We start from the raw sequence: 22476 nt of genomic DNA, 5'->3' as shown, positions 1-22476 counted from the left end.
CCGAGACCCTGGACATGAACAAGTGCAGAGGTTACAATTTCGGAGATGCTGATAAGGATGTGCTGAGACTTAGACAGAAAAAAAAAAAAAAAAAAGCCTCAGTCTGCAGAATATGTAAGGAAACCATGTCTGGGAGTGAAAGGTGTATTAGTAAGAAGCAGCTGAGTCTAAGGCCAGAACCTGAGGCAAGCGTGATGGACAGAAAAGGGAGTGATAAGGGGCAGCACCTGAAAGGAGTCACTTCAACTATGCCAAGCTGAGTAACCTGAACCCTGAGGTGAGACTGACTCCAGTAAATGCAGCTTGCACATGTAATTCCCTTACATTGCGATGAAGTTAAGCAGGCCATGCACCTAAAGTGTCTGTGTGCTATAATGGAATATGTGTGGCAGGACAAAGCTGGCATTACCCAAGGAGGAAGGGAGCTAGGTGAATGTGGTCCTCTGCTGGACTGTTACCCAGTATAGTATCAACACAGCCTGGCTCACCCCACTGTGCTCAATCTTGGGAGCAGGACACCTAGCTGCTAGATGACCCTCGTCATGAAAACCAGCCAGCTCTAAGTAGGCCCAAACTCCTCTTTATTACCGTCTGCACGCCAGATGACACACACCAGCACCATGACAGTTTGCAATCACCATGATAGCAACCAGGAAGGACTGGGTAAGGAAAGAAAGCAGGCAGTGTCTAGATTCCTAGGAAACTCCACTCTCCCTAAAACCTGATGAATATGCCTCTCTCTAAATTTTGCTGCCCTGGATCTGTGGCTCCACATCCCTCTCTCCTCGCCCTCAGTGGATTAAGAAGTTGATTTGTGACCTAGACTTCCTCCGCTCCATTCTTCAGTCATTGAAGCTTGTGCTGTTGATGTTCAAATTGGGTTTCCTTAACTGACTTCAAGAACCTGAAGAGGGAAAAGACTTCACCTGGAGGGTCTCTGCCTCTGAAGAGGGTCCAGCATTGCATTGGTAACATAAGCATTCCTTTTTGAGGGAACATGTATCCAAATGAACATGATGGGAAACTTTGGAGTGGGAAGAAGGCGCAAAGAACTGCTGAATGAGGAAGAAGAGAGCTGGAAAGATGTTCCCCACTGCTCCCTCAAGAGCGTGTCTTCCCTCTGACCCGTCCCTTCCTGAGTTGCTGCTCAGTGAGCTGCAGCTGGGACCCTAGGAAATGACTTGTCAGGTGGTTCTACCCTGTCTAGGAACCAAGTCTTTTCCAGAACCTTCCCTTCTTTTTAGCCTAACTCATTATAGCAAAGGGAAAAATTATAAAATTCAACCAGCAGTGAGCCTGGACATCACTTTTTTATCAAATGGACAAGTGATTATAGTCGAAAAGGAGTTATCTAGATAATCAAAGGCCACTTCTGCAAATGATTGACAGAGTGGTTTAACTTTCTAAAGGCTGACTTTAGAAATCACTTAAAAGTGAAATTTGTTTTTCTCTCTCTCTCTTTTTCTCTCTTTTTTCCTGGCTTTGAAACGGAGCTTTACTATCAAGCAGAGGTTTGACAAATTGAGCCAAATTAACTTTTCAGTCTCCTATTTAAGTATTTAGATCATCATGTCTTAAAAACCTTTTTAATAGAGAACTTGAAACATCATTCATTCATTTAACAAACATCAATTGACTGGTTAGTGTGTGCCAGGGTTGCTACTGACACAGATAACATGGGGAAACCTGCTTTTCCATACACATATTTTTTCCTTACAAATGGTGTTCATAGAAAGAATTTTCTTAATTGTAGCATTAAAAAATTACTAAATATATTGAAAATAAATTGGTTAAAGTATCAGTTGAGCTTAAAAAAAAAAAATAGAGGGGAGAGAATTGGGGTGTAGTTAGTAATGCAGTGTGTGTCCAGCATGCACAAAGCTCTGGGTTAAATTCCTATCACCAAAAATAAATAAATAAATAAACTTCAAAATCGAGGGATGGGCCAGGCAAGTTGGTACACACCTGTAATCGCAGCAGCTGGGGAGGCTAAGGTAGGAGACTTAGAGTTCAAAGCCAGCCTCAGCAAAAGCAAGGTGCGAAGCAACTCAGTAAGACCCTATCTCTAAATAAAATACAAAAAAAGGCCTGGGGATGTGGCTCAGTGGTTGAGTGCCCCTGAGTTTGATCCCTGGTACGCCCCCTCCCCCTGAAAAAATCGGGGGATGTAGAATGAAGACTATGGTTAATGCAGGGGCCAGGAGTCGGGTTGCCTGGGTCCATGTTCAGTGTTGACTCTTACAAGTGCATAACTTTGTCCGAGTTAGTCAAGCTCCCACAGCCTATTTCCTTATTTGTAACCTTGAGAATTCTATGTCATAGAGATATTGAAAAAATTAAATTAGATAATGCATGCAGAGCACTTACACAAGGTTAGGTAGATATTTAGTAAACCTTAGCTGTTATTATAGAAGACATTAGTAAGTAAAACATGAGCATTTTTCTGGCATTTTGTTTGGTTCTTTGAGAAAATGGTATTTTTCTATTGCCAAATATAACATGAGTTCTAAAGTTTTAGATATGGTTATTAGGAATAGGAAAAGGCATTGGAATGTTAAAAGAATATATTGGAGCAGGGATGGGGTGTGGTTGGGTGGGATGGGCTGAAGGTGGAGGGGGGGCTGGTCCTGGACTTATAATCCCCCAGCTACTCAAGAGGCTGAGGAAGGAGGATTGCAAGTTTGAGGCCAGCCTGGGCAACTTGGCAAAAACTTGTCTCTAAATAAAAAAACAAATAAATAAATAAATAGCTGGGGGTTGCAGCCCAGTGGTAGAGTGCCCCTGGGTTCAATCCGCAGTACCCAGAGGCTGGAGGAGGTATATATTGGAAAGAGTACTGGTTCTGGAATTTTGGACATGGGTGTCTGTCTAGACTGTGCCATTTAGTAGGTATGAACATTAATGGTAGAAGTAACCTTCACAGTCTACTTCGTAATCTATAAAATGGGTCCAATAATCTATGTCTTGTTTCCTTTTTATCTGAAACATTACGAAGATCAAATAAAAAAAACAGTGTTGGTGAAAATGATTCACAATGGGTAAAAAAAGACTATTATTAAATTGTAACAATGAAAATTCAGGCACAGGGGCACATGCCTGTAGCAGAGGTGGGAAGATCACTTAAGCTCAGAAAATCCTAGTCAACCTGGAACATTCATTTAACGTATAAATAAAGTGAGACCCCACTTCATGAAAATAAATAAATAAATAACTTAAAAAAATAAATCATGATTATGTGATTTCCCTGGGCTAAGGTACTGATTATAACCAATTGGCAAACAGTGTGATAGTGGTTTGTAAATTCCTAAGTGCAAATTACTTTATGGTTAACAGAAATAGATTACAGGGAAGTCTGAAGAAACAAAAGACCTGGATTCTAGTTCTTCACTTAAATCAGCTCTTCTTTTACATGAAAATTATTCAATTCCCTGTGCCTGTGTTTCTTAAAACAAATGTATTTGAAAAGTTTTAAACTTACTGAAAAGTTGCAAGAATAGTAGAAAGAACGTTTGCATATCAGTTATTCAGATTCATCTACAGTTAACAATCTGCCCCAATTGCTTGCTTTATGGTTTTTAATTGGTGCATTATAATTATGCACAATAGTGGGATTCATGATGCCATATTCTTGTATGCACATAATCTAATCAATCCCATTCCCCATTACCTCCCCTTCTCACTCCCCCATCACCTTGCTCTACTCTACTGGTCTCTCTTTTATTGTTATTGTATTTTTTTAAATTAGTGCATTATGATTATATGAACAAGTGGGATTCATTGTGGTTATAGTTGTACATAAACAGAGTGTCATTTGGTTGATTTCATTACCCAGTGCTTCCTCAAGATTTATCAATTTCTTTCTCATGTGCAGAAGCCCATCCACATAGGATGGGGTTATGGATTGATAAATCCATTGGAAACCAAAACTATCACAAACAGAAAATGCATTTGCTACATCTAACCTATTGAACATCACAGCTTACTAACCTACCTTAAATATGCTCAGAACATTAAATGTACATTTACAGTACAGCAAAAGCATGTAACCCAAAGCCAATTTTATACAGTGTTGACAATCACATGATTTATTGAATAGTGAAAAAAGAATGGTAATATATGTACCACACCACCATAACATAAAGATCTTAAGTCGAACTATTATAATCTGTGTATTGTGCGGGGGTGGGGAGGGGAGAGAGAGAGAATAAAATATCCCCCCACAAAAAACTGAGTAATATGCACACATGATCTTGTATGGCTAAATATTAATATTTTGGCATATAGTACTGAGACTGTGGCTTTACTTCTTATTCTTCAAAATGGGCAGAGGTGGTTAAGTGACATGCTGCCTAAGGTCAAAAATCAACTAAAATGTCTAAAAGCACTTTAAAGAGTATAAAGAATAAATTGTTATATAAAATTAAAAGATGCACATTTCATAAACTATGGGGGAAACAAATCACATAAAATTCCTAAGGACTTACAAATTGAAATAGAGCAGAAACTAAGAAAGTCCATTGTCCGTTTCCATACAAGCCAACAAATAATGCCAAATTTATCTCTGCAATGGGAGAGAAAAAAGCTGCTTCCACGCTGTGTGTCACACTGTTGAGTGTGTTTCTCCTCCTGCAAGGACTTGTGTTTTTTAATGCAACTTTTCACTTGATTTTAACAGTTTGTCTTTTTATGTGGTTTTGTGTGCGTGTGCATGTGTGGATTATGACCCTATTTGAGAAAAGATTATAGAAAGTAAAGATCAGCTGATGCTCAACAGCAGAACAATAGAGCTATAAAGGGTTTAGTAAGAGCTCAGCTTTACTTCTTCTGGTGCTGCCTTTAAATAATGAAAATGGCATGCTTTATTTTCAGTATAGACAATAAATGAGATACAAATAGGAATAGGGATGCATTTTTAATAGAAGTATTCAATGTAGAGGCTTAGTCAAAAAATGGTACAAAGTACTCTCCTGGACCAAAGAAATAACTTCATAGAACCCTTTTTCTGCATTCACTGTAATAAGGTTTAGCTGTACAAAAAATAGATTATTATTCTGTCACATTATCTTCACAGTCCCAAAAGAATTCACCCTTTCATCAGAAGTTGTAATACTGGTAAGCCTGATATTTCTATAATTCTAACCAGATTTGCAATCACATTTTCCAGTGGATTGAAATATGACCAATAACCTAAAAATATGAACAAAAACGTTCTTTTCCCTGTGACATATTTCTTTCATTGCTCTGAAAATCATAATGGCTTCCTTTAGATTCTGAAAGCAACAAAAAGCAAATCTAGAACATGTTTGAAAAACAAAACTATTTTTCAAAAAGTCAAAACCACATTTTATGTGTTCTAAATTAATTTGTTTATTTTGAATTATGAAGATGTGTTTCCTTAGCACAAAATGAAAAATGGGAGTTAATGAGTATGAAATATATTTATAATCCATAATGATTAATTTGACTTCCTTTACAAATAAATCAACTTTAAATGTAAATTATATAGATACATAATTGTACATGCCCTCATGTAATTTATTAAGCTACAAAGAATTTTGCTCTTACACTTCTCTTGGAAAAATTCCAGGACCTGAGGAATTATTTCAAATACTTATTTCCCAGGGAAGTGATGTTATTGAGGGGAGTTCAGTTATTCCAATGCAATAGATTTCCCTAATATTGATGTATCTGGAAACCTTGGAGTATGGAGCAGATAAGTAGGGGACAGAAGTCACGAGTTCAGGGGCTGGAGGTGTAGCTTAGTACAGCACCTGCTTAGCACCAATGTAGCCCTGGATTCCCAGAACCCCTTCCTCCAAAAGTCATGACTTCTAAACACTAGTACTTGCAAATGGCAATATCTCTCTCAGATTCAGTTTTCTTGTGTGCAGAAATGGCATCTCCAATTTACATACCCAAATATTACAAATTCCAATGATTTAGCTCAAGGGAAAATGTTTTAAAGGACAATGGTTAATACTGTCATCAGCATTTGGGCAGTATTCTTTCAGTCTTGATTTTAAAAATGCCATTACGAAGAAAGTTCTCTATAATAAAGCTGTGTACTTTCAGATCCTCCATAGCAACAGTGCTAGTTATTTCTGTTGGAATGGATTTTCCACAAGGGACACATCTGAAAAATAAATCCTTTTTCTTGCATTTGGTCCAGTCTCTATCATTCCTTATGGTGCTCTCTGCTCACCAGAGCACTCAGCAAGGGAGTCCATGGGCAAAAGGAGGGCTGAGCTCATCTCTGCATGTTCCTGTTGGGTCCTAATGCAAAATTGATACATGAACTCACTGTAGGCCCAAGGAGAAATTCATTGACTTGGGCTTTTTGATAAAACCGGAGTTGTAGAAGTCTCTCAGGTAAGAATGAGTTTTGTGGATGTGACTCAGTGATAGAGCATTTATTTCCCTGGCATCCCTAGGCCCTGAGTTTGACCACCAGCAATCACAAAATAAATAAATCTAAGGTATACCTCTAAGATTCTGTGATTCTATGGCATCTTATGGGCCTTTCCTGGAACCCCAAATTCTCAATTACTTAACAAACCACACATAAGATTCCGTGTATTTGACAGAATGTGTGATAATTTAAAGTAATTAATTTAAAGCCTCTCATCTCACTTGCTAATTGTCCTGCACAGGAGAATTCCATTCCTAAACAAAGAATTTTTATAATAAATCGAGCACACTTATAAACTCAGCTACCTGGGAAACTGAGGCAGGTGGATCACCAAGTTCAAAGCCAGCTTCAGCAACTTAGTGAGATCCTAACCAACTGAGCAAGGTCCTAAGCAACTTAGCAAGACCCTGTCTCAAAATAAAAAATAAAAAAGGGCTGGGAATGTGGGTCAGTAGTTAAGGGCCCCTAGGTTTGATCCCTGGTACCAAAACTTTTTAAAAAAGAAAAAGAAAAAAGGACAAAAGACTGTGACAAAACAGAAACAAATAAAATCATATCTCATTTCAAAAAAAAAGAAAACAAACAAACAAACCAATATGATTCACTGTGGTTTTTACAGGGTATTTTAATTCATGCAATGCAAGAGATATTGGACAGGTCTATGTATCTAGCCCTGTCCCTGAAATTCTGGTTTGGCTATAATTTTAAAGGCCCTTCAAAACAGAATTGTCACAATCTCTCCAGTTTAGCTCTCAAGAGAAATTAATTGATAACATAGAATCTCAAGTGACTGGCATGTGAGTGACACCTTGCTATACAATTTCACATCTAATCAAGGAAGATGGGAATTCTAGTTGGCCTATTGTCTATTTGAATCTGATTCTGGATGGAATCCAGCTGGCTGTACTGCAGCTCTGGAGAGCGATGTGGGCAGAAGATGGGGAAAAAATTTGAACCAGAGAAACTGACTGAGATAGTGACTTCCACATTGTCAAAAGAATGCCTGGTGTAGCTGTTGATTTGCTGCTGCTTCGTTTCCTAAAATTGCTCAATGACTAAAATGCAATTTTCTATCCCAGTTCTTTGACCATTCAAATTGTGAATGTGCAATGAAGGACTACAACATATGCTGGATTCTTCTTTAAAGCTATAATTAATAAAATCAGAGGTTTAAAACGCACTCAGCTTCTGCTTTAATGTTTTTTTTTTTTTTTTTTTTTTGTTGTTGTTGTTGTTTTGTTTTGTTTTTGGTACCAGAGCTGCCTAACCACTGAACCACATCCCCAGCCCTTTTTTTGTATTTTATTTAGAGACCGGATCTCACTGAATTGCTTAGGGCCTTGCTAAGTTGCTGAAGCTGACTTTGAATACATGATCCTCCTGCCTCAGCCTCCTGAGTCCCTGGCACTCAACTTGCCTTAATGTTTCTAATAAGAGTAAGGAAGCAGCATGAACAATCTGTGAGAAATAGCAATAAATGCAAAATTGGACATGATTTAAGAGCTAAAATTATGACAAGATTTTAAGTGGTAAAAGAGCACATACAAAAGGAAAATTATAAATGGTTGGAAACATTAGGAGTTTTTCTTTTCAGTGATGGGTGGTGGGATTTGGACATGTTGAATCATGATGGGAGGCAGCCCTACCCTGAACACAGTCTGAGCACTACATTGTAGTAGAAATAAGAGGTGTAAATTCAGGACATGTTGGATTAGCTTAGTAAAGAGCAGAAAGCATGTGGAGGAAGTGGTATGGTCACAGTGTGGAAACAGTGTGGAGATCCTTACGTGCTGGTACTTTATTTAGACTGGATGCTATAGAAAATTGGAAGACAGTTATTTTAGGGTAGCAGAGTGACATGAGGAAACAGTGCTAAAGGAAGACTAGTTTTGCTATGCGAGATGATATGAGGATAAGGAGCTAAAGTACAGAGTTCAATTTAGAAGCATAAAAATGATACAGAACTGGATTAAAGTCCTCCCCCTTTCCCATAGCATCCTTTAGTTTCAAGAATGTTTTATTTGGCTTATCTTAAGGGAAGAGAAGAGATTATCAGTAAAGAAGGAGAATGCAAAATACTAGATGGAAGGATTGGCAGAGTAAAGGCAGAGATAATAGATTGCTCCACAAAGGTAATCGATCCACTCAAAATCACACTATTAATAGCAGTCTTATTCTAGAATCCAGATTTCTCATGTATTTTCCACTGTACCACCCCAGCTCTTTTTCCTAGCTACAACACTACTGCCATTATTTAGCAAATTTTATTTCATTTCTTTGTTTATTAAGTCATGAAAAGTCAAAGACATAATAAATAAAATGTAGATTTTAGTTTATTCTTGGCCCAGCATGAAATATGATTTACCTGAAGTCAGTGAGGCAGTCCAGAGGTATTGGAATCTTCCAGAAGAATTATGACAATTGCAGACACAATTGTAGGAACACTTATAATTTCATACATATTCTGAGACTGTTAAGTGGTAGACAGCTATTTTTGCAGCAAATGAATGGTGAGAGTAACAATTGTTAAATATAAAATTTTTATGTAATTAATTATTACTCTGACTTCTGGCTTTATTTTTGTGTCAAGAAAGTGAGTTTATGACAGAACATGTTTTGACTACATGGATATTCTTTATATCCACTTGTTATCAATTTTTTTTTTTCCTTACAAGGATGACACTTTTCCAATTCAAGAAGTCTCTGTACCTACAAGACAGGTTTAGAAGCTTAGTATGGAGGAGTGGAAATGTGAATTGAAGTTTGAATTTAGAAATCTGAAATTGAGAATGTCGGGAGTATCAGTCTCAGTTCCATCACATCATCTCCTTTCAAGGGCATTTTGTTCCTTGAATTAAGTGAATGCAGGGGTGCTAAGCTGGGCATCTGAGCCCAGCTTCTCTGCTGGCTGCAGATGATGCTTATTGCTCTATGGCACTTAAGCATGCCAGCCACTAATGGTTTTCAAATACAAACTGGATCATGATAATTAAAGCTTCATGCCTGGCAACTCTGAGAAAGAGATTACAGGTGCTGATACTTTGGCTGGCATTTCTCTCTTAGGAACCAAGGAACATGGTTCAGAGCACTCAGTTGGTAAAATAAAATAGGTCAAAATATTCATTAAAAACTTGAATGGAACTCAATTCCCCCTTCTTTTTTTTTTTTTTTTTTTTTTGGTGGTACTACTAGGGATCAAACCAGGGATGCTTTAACAACTAAATTACATTTTAGTCTTTTTTATTTTTTATTTCAAAACAGGGTCTCCCTAAATAGCTGAAGCTGGCTTCAAACTTGTGAACTTCCTGCCTCAGCCTCCCAAGTTGCAGGGCTTACAGGTGTGCACTACCATACCAGGGAGAAACCAGAACGCGGTCAAGCCTCCATAAGCAATGCAATTCCCACATATTTTCAGTAACAGAATTAGATTTTAATTTAAATATTTCTGCCTCCGGCTCTGTATTCTTCAATCAAGTTATCCTCAACAAACTTCAAGAGATTATAATATGGCAAACAGTTATCTACTTCTACTAAAACTGTACCTAATCCTGAAAATTGCCCACTGAATTAGATTGAATACTTGAATGGGTATTCTAGCTAGAAGTGGTGGTGCACGCCTGTAATCCCAGCAGCTGGGGAGTCTGAGGCAGGAGGCTATCAAGTTCAAGGCCAGCCTCAGTAACTTTTTGAGGCCCTCAGCATTTAGCAAGACCTGTCTCAAAATCTCAAAATTAAAAATAAAAAGGGCTGGGGATGTGACTCAGTGGCTAAGTGCCCCTGGATTCGGTCCCTGGTAAAAAAAAAACAACAACAAAAAAAAAAAAACGATTTTTTTTTAAAGGGCAAAGCAAGAGGGTTTAGCAAGAAAAGCAGGAGAATAGAGAATGTTTTCATAAATCTTAAAATTAAGAGTGGTTGGGAGTGGAGGTATAGCTTAGTGGTAAAACACTTGCCTAGCTTGTGTGAGGCTATGAGATTTTGTCTATGTACTAATTATCTTAATTTGATTATCACATATTTATATATTTGTCAAAATATCATACTCAACCCCATGAATATGTACAATTATTGTGTGTCAATTAAAAAATTTAAGAAGAATGCTTTGTATAGCAAAGAAGTAAGTAGGTATATCATTTATGAAGTAAAACATTCATACATGCTGTAAAAGGATGTCAATCAAACTTTTTCAAGGCAAAACCTGAAGACTTATGAGCAGAAGAAACTTATATCCATGTTCATATTTATAAAAACAAATATAGATTTATATTTATATATATTTATATTAAACATACTTAAGTTTCATCTCTTCTTGCCTCCAGGAACTCTTTAAATTTTATGTTCCCCTCCACCAATGTTTTCTTAGGTGAAAGAAGAGAATTATAGGTGTTTTGCAGACATAGTTTGTTGTTCTGACTTCAAAATTCATTATTTTACCAAAGTTAGAAGAACTAGATTTTTACTTGGTCGACTACTTTTTTTCTTTAACCTGAAGAAAGATTTTGGTTTAAGGAGGCATGTGTCTTATTTCTTAAAATTGCATTTACATATTTTGTCTAATTTACATATTTTGTCTAATGCCTATTATTAGGCATTAGTTAAGGTTTAAATTATCAGTTTAAATTATATTATTAAACATTAATATACACATATATTTATGGATGTTTGCATTTTAAAGTTATCCCAAGTGTGATCTGAAACAATAAACATTTGTTTCACAATAACCATCATCCCTTTGGAAATTCATGGTGCTGCCATTGTCCCTTAATGTCACCTCTGTCCTCCATTTGACCAGGTTCTGTTACTGTTTTTATTTCTTCATAATGTTTCTTATACCCACACTTTCCCCATTCCATTGCATTAGTGGGAAGAGATAGCTTTTGTTTTGTTTTGTTTTAATTTGGGGACCCTCCCAATTATTATTACGGTTGTTGTTGTTATCTTTTCTTTTTGTGGCACTAGGGATTGAACCCAGGGCTTTGCACATGTTCTCTCACTGAGCCACACCCCCAGCCTCTCATCTTAATTATCTTGTTTTTGTCTTCTCCCCACACCATGGCTTAAGTTGCCTAGGACATCTGTTTAACTATAAAGTCCAACCTCTCAGCTGGTCATGTAGTTTTAGTTACTCAGGAGGCTGAGGCAGTAGGATCACTGGAGTTTGTGAATAGCTTGGGCCACTCAGGAGGACCCCATCTCAAATAAATAAAAATAAAGTACAACCTTTCCACCGGATGTGTCAGGACACTCTAAATTCTGGTCTGATTCAGATACAGCTTGAGGCACTTATGGTAGTAAAGAGCACAGAGCGGGATCAAGGAAGACCTGGACCTTTTTCCTTCTCCTTTCTCTTCCTTCTCTTTATCATGCCCCCATTTTTTCCTCCTATTTCTCTTTCCCTAAGTGATTTCCTCCATTATATACTCAAATTGTGCCTATTCAAATTCTCCAACAACAACAAAAAAATTTCAAAAAGTGACATTCAAGACTGGGAGTGATGATACATGCCTGTAATCCCAGTAGCTAGGGAGGCTGAGGCAGGAAGATTGCAAGTTGAGGACCAGTCTCAGCAATTTAGTGAAGCCCTAATGTACTCAGTGAGACCTTGTATCAAAATAAAAAATAAAAAGAGCTCCAGATGTTGCTTAGTGGTTAAGCAACCCTAGGTTCGGTTCCTGGTACCAAAAAAAAAAAAAAAAAAAAAAAAAAAAGAAAAGAAAAAAGAAAAACGACCTTCTCAGTTTAATGCCAAGCCTTAAAACAATGCAGTTGTTTATTGTTTATGCATTTAATGTATTGTACATTGTGTGATGACCATGTACCCATTTTATAGAGAAGGAAATTGAATAAAAGAGAGGGTAAATAAATTGTCTGAGATCGCCCAGTTCAGAATGGAGATGAGTCACTGATCTAATTCATCTGCCTGTGGATCTTAAAAAAAGTCCTGTCCAGCTGAGTTTCCAACTCTTCCAATAGGGGGCTCAGTTAACGTCTCTTTAATTTAAATAGTACTAGTAACTGATACTTATCCACAAAATTCTTTGCATTACTGTTGAAAAACTTTTTGTGTGTATGTCTTCCCCTCACAACTAATCTTGATAAACCTTCAGGGCAAGAATGGTGTCCTAAATTATTTTATATTTCTCTCTGCATCAAAATAAAAATACACACACAGGAAGTTCTCAACTATGAAGGGCTTTGTTATGCTTACTATTTTTTTTTTTTTTTTAATTTGGTTCCAGGGATTCAACTCTGGAGCTCTTAACCACTGAACCACATCCCCAGACCTTTTTATTTTTTATTTTGAGACAGGGTCTCCCTAAGAGTTACCTGTACCTTTTGAGTCTGATTCTATGTGGCACACTATGGCTATTCCTTTGGACAGAAACTCCACGGCTGAAAAGTAGAGACTTAAGCTGTTTGGCACTGAATACATCCCCCAAATCTCCTTTACTAAATACGGATATCATATATGAAGAAGAATCTGGTAACACGTGTGAAGCTCTAGGTGTGCCAAATAAAAAAAGACTCCATAACCTATGCTTTTATTCATTTGCTATTTTCAAAGCATCTTCCTTTCTCTTACTAGCATGTTACTCTCAAGAGGAAAAAGGAGAACATGATTTGTAGGGGCCTCTCTTCTGGGATGCAGTTCTTGTAAGATGAAAGTTAAGAGCTGAGGTTTCAAGAATTTCTGGATGCACTGCAATGCACATCTGTTTACTAGGACGTTCTATTCAGGAAAAGATTGATTATTGGCAGGTGAAGGTTAAGAGGGAGGCTTTACTTGGGCAGGAAGTCTATTTAAAGAACATGTTATATTATAGAAAGGAGCTTTGGTACTAAGCCATATTAGGGATAGGAGTTGAAGATAAAATCCACAGGTGCACATTTCTAAAGTAAGGTATCAATAAATGCACACTCTGAATACAATTAATCTTTTTTTTTTTTTTTTAACCATGACTCTTGTATAGTTAATTAATAATCTATCTTCAATTTTATTTTAAACTAATATAGCAGGTGTATTCTATGAGTTATAATATTATACAATAAAATTGGACAAGAGACAAACTCTATAATTCGTTTTCCATTTCAGTCATTAGGTAAATGCTATTGTTGCCCAGAAAAAAATCGGGAAGACACTCTTAGATTGGATAGTATTTGGATTTTTTTTATCAGATAATACAGGAGGATTTTCCTGAGTTCTTGAAACTCTTGTTTCAGTCACTCTTTGTTAACTGTGAAAACTAGAAAACTAGAATTGAATGACCAGTGTCCAAAAACATATTTTCCAGGTGGCATTCAGAACTTTCTCAATCAGTAGCAGAAAAGTCTGCTACTTGCAGACAGAAAAAATCATGGAACAGAGCAATAAACCTAGTTCATGGCTGAGGGTCTAGTTCAATGGTAAAGGCTTGATTTCTTGGCATGCACAAGGCCCTAGATTCAGTCCCCAGTACTGCAAAACTAAAAAGTCCCATGCCTGTAATCCCAGTGACTCAGGAGCCTGAGGCAGGAGGATAGCAAATTCCAGGCCAGACTGGGCAACTTAGTGAGACCTTGTCTCAAAATAGAAAATACAAGGGGCTGGGATGTAGCTCAGTTGAGGAAAAAAAAAAAAAAAAAATCCTTGAACTAGTCCAGTTAATTGCAGCAACAAAACTAGTATCTCACAATGCAATTCGTAACTCAAATCAAGATTTGGGCAATGTCAACAGAATGGATCAAAAATGAGAAGTAAAATAAACACATACAAATTACATGTTAGTAGATAAAAATCTGTAGAATCAATATGTTAGGAAAAGAAACATGCTTAGGTATGTGATAAGCCAAGTCCCCATCTTACAATGATACACTTTTCTTACAAAAATGTCTAGGCTTGTTCATGAATTTATTGTCCATATGAACTTTAGACTTTTTTTTCATGTTTAACAAGAGCCATCTGGTCTCCTGCCAGTCCTTAAACTCTGCTCCTACCAACATCCCCTAACCTTGTGCTAGAATTTGATTAGTATGACATGAACCTTGCCAGTTAATTTTGAGAGAATATACCTTTGACAATTAAGACTTTACATCCAGAAATACAGAGTTTGTTTATTCAACATAGAAGTCTGATGCCAACTATAGTTAGTGGTGTGCCTGAGTCCCCAAGAGTTGCATTTGAGAAATGTAGAAATACATTTTGTACCTGTGTTGTGAAAGGAGGGAAAAAGGTAGAAGATCTTAACTTTGAAGGTAATGTGGAGAGCTCTATGATTTTCAATTAGCAAAGGTTTAATACCTTACTACTCAGGAGTACATGGGTTATAATTTTGAGGACACAATCGGTGAGGTTGGCTGCTACAACTGAAGATGAGTTCAAGCAACATAAGTGTTAATACTGTTCTTTGAAAGTTCAATGGACATGTTTGTCAGGGAGAGAAAAAAATTTCCAGAAACATTGTGTTGTGCCCCATCCTAGGCAGTTGCAGTGTCTCCCCTCTCCTTGGCCTAGGGCAGGTGCAGACCAGATGATCAAGGTTGAAAAGAATACCCTTTGATCTACCACAAATCCCTGAAAACTAGAATTGAATGACCAGTGTCCAAGAACATATTTTCCAGGTGGCATTCAGAACTTTCTCAATCAGCTGCCCTTGCGGGGAAAGGTGCCAATATTTGACAGTAGAGGAAGAGTTGGGGAACAGACAAGAACTGAAGCTTCTTGTTTTCAGCTTTTTGTCAAGTTTGTTTTGGTGGTGAAGGATGGCAAAGATCCAAGTCCCTTGCCTTGTCAAAATTGTATTTTGCTTTAGTGATCATTTCTGGAAGCTTGAGCTGACTCTCCACAGTGGTTTGTCAAGTTATTATTTCCTTCTAAATAATATTCTAGGAAAAAGGAAGAGGAGCACATGAGTCTAGGTGAGTCAGCCTCCCTGGTGAGATCAATTGATTGGGTCCTTTGCTTCCCCACAGCACCCTGGGCCAGACTTGCTTTTTATGATCACTAATGGAGGACCCAGGATCCTATCCTCCATGTATCAGCTCTTGCTAAGGTCCCTACAGATCCATGAACTCAGTTGCTCTAAATTCCTAGTGTCCAAAATCCTCTCCCTCACTTTCCCTTTCTCTACCCCAGTTCCTTGCCTTCAGTGGCAGAAGAAAATGCTAAAGGAAAACACACCATAAATAGAATTAATGACTGACATAACTGAGGTGAACACATCCCGCATCCAAAGTACATCCATATATGCACCTACGAACCTTCTCTCGCCTCCTTTTCCTGGACATCTAACACTGGACACATGCTTTCTTCACAACATTCCCAGGGGAAGTAGCCCTATTTCTATTTTACAGAGAAAAGAGCTGAAGCTCAGAATGGTGAATTCCCTTGTTCAAGACCACGTGGTTAGTCTCTGGATTAGAACATAGATCTGTTTGAACCCAAGGCCTGTATTCTCTTGCTCCAAAGCCATATTTAGAACTTTGTAACTATTTGTTAATAGATGCAATTTCTACCATAGTTACAGAGAACTGAAATAGGGATTTCTCATATATAATACTTAAATTTAATTTTAGGCAATAATTTCACATTCTGCCTAAGTGGCATCTCCCCTAAGACTCCCTAAAGTAACAACCTGTTGAATTTCATCATTTTTTTCCTTTCCTCTCATGAAGGGGGAGGAAGGTGCAAGAGTCAGTTAATGGTGCCACACTGGGATAAATAGAAGCAAGTACCTCAGTAGAATGCTGGAATGTTCCAGTGAGTTAGACAACACACATTTATTGGTGTCTTCTGTGGGGCATAAAAGTGGATCAGGCCATTCCATATCATCCTATCTTAAGAGTCAAGGAACAAAAAAGCAAATTATAATGCAGGATAAAAAAGAAAAAGAAAAGGCAATTGTGCTAAGCACTATCCACAGATAACTAACTAATGGGCAGCATCAAGGAAGGGTGACCATCACTGGAAGAGGTGGTGGTTGGGGGAGGCTTGAGGAAGAGATGGAACTTAAACTTTAAGAGATGAGCAAATAAATAGAAGAGAATGAATATGGGAGCTTGTTCCACACAGGCTCAGGAGTGCAGAGGAACCTGCATGTGAAGATGAACTCCTTTTACAATCAGCTAGAAAACTGGAGTAGTTGAGGCTAAAAGAGACAAGGAAGGGCAGGACACTGACTTGCACGTCAGCTGCGGGGAAGGTTGGCAGGTGGTGGTGGGGATCTGGTTGGAAAGTGGAGGTCAAGTACAGAAGGTCAGCACATCAGATTGAGAAGTCTGAACTTCATCTTGTGGTGATTCCTAGAGAGAAGTGGTGTTCCAGGAAACACAGTCTGCAAGTAGGGAACAGAAGAGCAAAATGGGGACCTGAAAAGTAGCTCAGTGTAGAGTGTGTGTTTAGTGTGCCCGAGGCTCTGAGTTCAATCTTCAGTTAAAAAAAAAAAAAAAAAAAAAATGGAGGAGAGAATAGAGCAAAGAAGACGAGGTAAGGAGGCTGTTTCAACTCTCCACGTGTGAGAGCATCATTGCACTGGGACAGTAGCTGTGGGCCAGATGTGGAAGGCATTTTAAAGGAAGGACTCAGAATTCGATGACAGATTGGTTATGGGGGAGAGGGAAATATTACGGGAAAATAAAAGCCAACAGACCAATTCCCCTCCTCCCCAGCATATTGAGATCAAATTGAAAATATTTTAAATAGGAAACATATTTCAGAATAAACGTTTTCCATAAAATATCTTCTTTCAACTTCTTTTTCCTGGGTCTAATCTAAAGTAAAGGTGAATTTACCATATGATCATAGACTTAAGTTTATACATGAGCCCCTTTTCCCCCAAAGTCAATAATGATGATTAAAAATAATAATCTATTTAGAGTCAGCTTTTAAAAATCTTAATCCCCTTAAATTTACTCCATGCTCTGCACACAAAAGTATTGCATACGGAAAAAAGAACCAGATGTCCTGAGCTGACCCATTGGTTGGCCTCATCCACATAATGGTTGGGAAACTCTTAATACTATATGTAGCTCAGTATCAGAAATCCTGCTTTATACATTTAATGAATAAATGTGTTTTAAATCTAAAACAACAAAAGAACCAAACCCCTATTCATTCCTACGTGGCTACGCAATTAGGAGAGGAAATGAAAAGTGTCCCATTTGCCACTTGTCTTGACAATGACAATGGAAATGGCCACAACAATCTGTCTGACATCATATCAATTTCCTTAGGAGGAAAGCACCCCTTTCAGTTCCCTGATGAAGGTCCCCACTCAGTTTACCATGTGTTCTGTCAGTTCCTGGCTGAGGGTAGGTCAGCATTCCCCTCTACCAGAACTTTCATTTTTTTCAGAACCCCTCTAAGATTTGTCATCTTAGGTCACACCTAGAGAGAAGGCTAGAGCAACGGTGCACACTGAGATTGCCCCACTCCCAGCTGTCCCGGGACGGGTATCTCCTGTGTTCAAACACTTTTACAGCTGTTAGAACACTGATGGGAACTTCATGTGTGTTCCAGCACTAGTGCTGTCAGAGAGAAACCAAATGTCAAACCCAAGTATGTGGAAGTCACCATAAATAAGTCTTTGATTGTTCACCATCTAGAACAGTAGATTTAGATTTTGACTAGAAACTGATTGCCCTGTGGGCAGTATCTTAAGCAAGCCCTTTCAGTTCATTACATAACTTCATATTACCTTGTTAGGGGGACAGAAACACAACTTTGTCTCTTCTCTTTCTTGTTTCCATCCTGCGTAATCCTTTGTACGATTGATATTTTTTGGGGGAGGGGTTCTCCCATATGGTCAATCTTGTGTGGACAGCCTTGTGATCCGTCTAGAGCACCAGGGACATAGGGTTGTGGGGCTTCTGGTTCTAAACAGACCTTGCCTTTGTTAGAATGCAGTCACATCATATCTCATGGAGGGGAATCCAACCTGTTAGCAGGAAGTTTACTTTTTCCTGAAATATCTCTGCAGTGGTAGAAAACGGCAGGGATACTTAGCCCCATACCTGCTCCATGATGTACAAGTAGTTCTGATCCTGATACAACATGAGATATCAGTCTGCCTTTCTGTTTTTTTATTGTTTTAAACCCCAGTTCCATTGTAAAGCCAAAATGGAATGATTGGAATTCCAAAAGACTTCAGCTTGCGAACTAAGTCCTATTTTGGTTATGTAATATTGGGAATCAGATAATACTCAGCTGGAATAACTGCCTGGTTATAAAAATATTTTCTCACTGAAGATTTTTCAAACCATAACCAGAGCATATTCTGAATAATAACTAGGCCCTAAACTAAAATATTGTTTTAATCTTAACTTTTAAATGTATCTATTTATTTATTTACTTTTTTTTTTTTTTTTTTTTTTGCAATACTTGAAATCGAACCCAGGACTTTGTGCACACTAGGCAAGCACTCTACTACAGAACTGCATGCCTAGCCTACGTATTAACTTTTCCTAAAAAGAGGACTTAAAACTGCCTGGCTGCAAAAACCAAAACAAAACAAAACAAAAAAACAAATTATATATATATATATATATATATATATATATATATATATATATATATAAATGCAACCTGAAACATCATTTTGCAGGCATCTTTATGCAGTTCAGTTCTAAAAGTCACTAGCCGTCACTCCTGCTATTCAGCCTACTAAACAGCTCCTATTTCAGAATAGCTTATATACAGTATTATTCACACTCTCTCACCTGCAAAGGATAAGGACCGTGTTGGGTTTCTCTATCAAATACGCAAGTCCAGTAAGAGCAAGAATTCTTGCACATCATAGGTATATTATGAACGTGTGCGTAAGAACAAGGTTTGGGTGACAAAATCTCATGGACTCACCTTTCTTGTTCAAACATTTGAAAAGTGAAAATTTCATGTTTTGATCCACTATAAAAATAGAGCATCCCCCTGAAAGGCCTTTTTTATACCACAAATTAAGCATCGAACATAAACCTCCTGGTTATATTCTTTACAATTTAAACTTGGTGGGAGTTTTGGGAGAGTGGTCCCTCACACATAGGATGACAACTCACTTTATGCTGCTCAAGCCCTCGATGACCATTAATTTCCAACGACTAATTTATAATTAAAACCTTTTTGTTTGTTTATAACCAAGTCTGAATATCTATTTACATTTAATTAGCACTTCAGATAGCCTGTTTAAAACCTATAAACGTAGTGACTTTAATGATCCATTACAGATATGCTACTTAGTTTTCCATGACTTGTAAAACTTTCACAAACAGATCTGCAAATGAATTACCTCCATCTGCTTCCCCTGCAGCTGCAAGAGGGCTGTGTTAAAGAGCATTTTCCTCTTTCCTCCTCTTCTGCTTTCCTTTCAGCTCCCAGCATTTTTGTTTTAAAGTCAACCTACCCGCTGCTCAAAGGGTAGTCCCTTCTCCTAAAGAGTTTCCGAACTTTATAGTCAATCTCCAAAAAATTTGTAAAAACCACTTTGCTCCATCATAAATCAGACACGATCTACCTTGTACCAATCGGTTAACAAAGCATTTCCATCTCTGCCAGCAACTCCGTACTAGACCCTTCAAAGACTTTATGAATTGTGTAGTAAAATGCAACAGTTTGAAACTGAATTCTGATTTTGAAAGCTCAAATAAATGCTCTCTTGGCCTTGATCATCCCTGACGAGCAGTTTACAGTCACGGCTTTGGGTGTATAATGGGGATCTTAAAGGGCACAAACACGGCTCCAAAAGACATTTTCTTAGCTACACCTTCCAGAGCAAGGCATGAGAAGTGTTAGTTCTGTAAAGACAGCCAAGCATCAAGCTATGTGCACTGTTATCTGTCAGCCGTACAATAGCAGCATTGATAGGACAGCACCAACTGGCTTTGACAAGTGTGCTGTGCTAGCATTCCATTCAAAACTATGGCAAAAGAGAGAGAGACAGAAGCATTCAATGTCTTTTACTTTACCTGAAAAAAAAAACGGCTTTTCTTGTGGCTGCCGAAAATAAATTCCTCCTCTTCTTCTAAAAGCAAAGTAGTTGTATTGCCTGCAACTCTCACTTGGAGAAGACCACACAGCTCCAGCAAGGCAGCCTTCCTTCTCTTAATCCCCACTCGAATGTGATGACACACACTAACCCCAACCATCTGTTGAAACACGTCCTCAAGCACTCAGCACAGTGGTGTGTCAAGACAGGCTGCCCAATCCAATTGCTGGGGCTGGGTGTCTCCTACGGATTGGAGGCTGAGGGCAGGGCTGAAACTGGAGGTCTGAGAACTCCCAGTCAAGTAACCTGAGATTTTCGGAGAGAAAGGACTGCTATAAAAAGAGGAGGAGGAGTGGGAGGTGCTAAAGGGAAGGTAGAGGGAATGAATTATTCTGGTGGCCAGTTGTGCGTTACTTTTCACAACTCCTTGTGCTCCTCCAGGACAACGGGGACCCTCGGTAGGATGCCCAGAAACACTAAAAATCTTTTACAGCCAATCTATTGAGGGCAATCTTCTCAGCAAGCCACTTTCTCCCCCCCACCGGAGATAAAAGATTCTTCTTGACATGCTGATAAAGTGTTAAATGTGGGAGTAGTTTGCACTGAAATGTGACATCTACATTTTGAAATCTAAACTCCTACCTTCCTTTGATTAGATCGTGGCTGCCTTCAGCATTCCTGGGAGGGTGCGGGTTGGGGGGGGGGGGCGCCGCTAAGAGCAGAAACTTCTCTATTGCCACATACAGCTCTGCACTGTTTGCTACAGGCTGAACTTCAGAAATAGTCAATGAAAATCATTTTCATTTCTGCTCATGTAAAATCGCACGCGCTCTCATAGATAAAGGTGGTTTTTTTAATCACTCGCTGCTTTTACAGACATCTCTTTGTAAAAGCACTTGGTACCAGAAGGTTGCACTCTGTCATTGATTATTTTTATTGGCTTCTAGTTAATTGCACTTATAATGTCCATATAGCTCAAGCAGCTCATTAACAATTTTGCTTTGAAATGTTTTCAATTTTTAGTCATTTCAATACCGCCTTCTTACGTGCATTTTTTTTTTTTTTTTTTTTTTTTTTTTTTAGTCCTCTGGACTGTTTTAAAAGAACTAATTACTTTGATAGCAGTCTGAATCAGAACATGGCTTTGTTACAGTGCCTTGAGAAGTCTGGAAATAAATGACTTATAAATCTTATCGTTTAAAAAATTCCATTAGACATCAAGGGATTTGATAATATTAAAAAGAAAATAGGGATTTTAAATATGATCAACTCTCTGACATTATCTGTGGGAAGCCAACATTTTAAATATTATATCTTTAAAATTTTTCTGAACTGGGAGGAGGATTGCTGGGGGAAGAAAAAAAGGAACATGTTAAACTTGTCTAGAGCATCAAAATCTAGACTATAAATAGGTATCCAATATTTGCAGTATCAGTATGTGAAAGAGAATCGTCTCAGTATCTAGGAGCATTAACTTGATCAACTTGGATTTTTTTTCAGGAATTTTCAAATAAAATTATATTAAGAAACTTAAAAATGATTCCTAGTGCAGTTTTTTTTTTCGAATCACAGGATTACAGAACTATTATTTTCATACAGGAAAGTTTTCTTATAACTTGGTTGTAAAGAAGGAGAAAAAAAGGGAATCAGAGGTTGGAGCCCTGATTCATTTGCTCAGTTTCTTCCCAGAAGTGATTATGAGGTGTCTGTTTCACAATAAATAGTGTATTCACTAAACCACTACTCCTAATCACCTAAATCCAGATACATAATCAACACAAACATTCTCAACAATGGCAAGTGGCAGGGCAGGGCTAAAACTTCCCTGGGGCACCATAAACTTCTAATAGTACCAATTATTGTAAGGCAGTTTTTCTTTTTTTTTTTTCCTTTTTTTTTTTTTTTTTTTTTTAGGTAGGGGGAGTGGGTGGCTAATCCAACCAGACCTGTGTCTGGAAACCTGGATTACCTCAACTGCATAGATTTTGAAGACCCCCGAGACATTATTAAGGTAGTTTGCATTCTCTTAAACTTTAAAATGAGTTACAAAAGTAAAACCTAAGAAATTGTAAAGGTGTTAAATCAATATGTTTTATCAACCCTGAGCTTGTAACT

General features: G+C 37.9%; 1 protein-coding gene across 1 annotated transcript in view; it reads right to left on the bottom strand.

The window, feature by feature from the left end:
• The window catches only part of SULF1 (sulfatase 1), a 168761-nt gene extending 148141 nt beyond the window's left edge, over window positions 1-20620 (bottom strand). Inside the window, exon 1 of the mRNA XM_079110983.1 lies at window positions 20342-20620. The gene's annotated coding sequence lies outside the window, so the exon portion shown is untranslated. The remainder of the gene's footprint in view (window positions 1-20341) is intronic.
• Window positions 20621-22476: the final 1856 nt, after the last annotated feature.

The sequence above is a fragment of the Sciurus vulgaris genome, assembly GCF_902686455.1.
Source record: "Sciurus vulgaris genome assembly, chromosome: 1".
Taxonomy (NCBI): Eukaryota; Metazoa; Chordata; class Mammalia; order Rodentia; family Sciuridae; genus Sciurus; species Sciurus vulgaris.
The sequence above is the reverse complement of the archived record's forward strand: the minus strand, read 5'-3'. Positions and strand labels throughout refer to the sequence as shown.